The following is a 780-nucleotide window of genomic DNA, read 5'->3' as shown; positions in this document are numbered from 1 at the left end:
ATCACTACAAGACGCACCTAAAAGTGTTCAAATTAAGTTGGTAATACTTGTACTTTAGGGTAAATATCCATAAATCCCATTAAAATACACAAATCCCAATATACAAGGGAGTGGTGACCCTGTCCCGTCCAACAAAGATCAGGAACTGGTCCGTCACTACAAGACGCAGCTAAAAGTGTTCAAATTAAGTTGTTAGTACTTGTACTTTACCGTAAATATCAATAAATGACTTTAAAATACACAAATCCCGATATACATGTACAAGGGAGTGGCGACTCCGCCCCGTCCAACAAAAGCAGGAACTGGTCTATCACTACAAGACGCACCTAAAAGTGTTCAAATTAAGTTGTTAGTACTTGTACTTTACCGTAAATATCAATAAATGACTTTAAAATACACAAATCCTGATATACATGTACAAGGGAGTGGCAACTCCGCCCCGTCCAACAAAAGCAGGAACTGGTCCATCACTACAAGACGCACATAAAAGTGTTCAAATTAAGTTGGTAATACTTGTACTTTACAGTAAATATCCATAAATCCCATTAAAATACACAAATCCCAAAATACAAGGGAGTGGTGACCCTGTCCCGTCCAACAAAGATCAGGAACTGGTCCGTCACTACAAGACGCACCTAAAAGTGTTCAAATTAAGTTGGTAGTACTAGTACTTTATCGTAAATATCAATAAATGACTTTACCATTTTAGGTTGTAGACATTAATCCATTCAGTTACTCCTGGCTCACAAGGATGAATTACAATAGCATCATATATCTACA

General features: G+C 37.3%; 1 long non-coding RNA gene across 4 annotated transcripts; it reads right to left on the bottom strand.

Moving 5' to 3' along the window:
- Positions 1–774, bottom strand: LOC109590179 (uncharacterized). 4 transcript variants are annotated; one of them, XR_002189192.1, is made up of 5 exons: positions 702–774; positions 514–635; positions 368–470; positions 211–326; positions 1–17 (listed from the first exon to the last, which is right to left on the bottom strand). It is a non-coding gene; the product is annotated as an uncharacterized LOC109590179 (long non-coding RNA). The 4 variants fall into 4 exon arrangements; XR_002189193.1 differs by having other exon boundaries at positions 525–635; XR_002189194.1 differs by lacking the exon at positions 1–17 and adding an exon at positions 76–169.
- Positions 775–780: the final 6 nt, after the last annotated feature.

This window comes from Amphimedon queenslandica, unplaced genomic scaffold (genome assembly GCF_000090795.2).
Source record: "Amphimedon queenslandica unplaced genomic scaffold, v1.1 AMPQUscaffold_10395, whole genome shotgun sequence".
Classification (NCBI taxonomy): domain Eukaryota; kingdom Metazoa; phylum Porifera; class Demospongiae; order Haplosclerida; family Niphatidae; genus Amphimedon; species Amphimedon queenslandica.
Note: the sequence above shows the minus strand (reverse complement) of the source record. Positions and strands in the feature narration are given on the sequence as shown.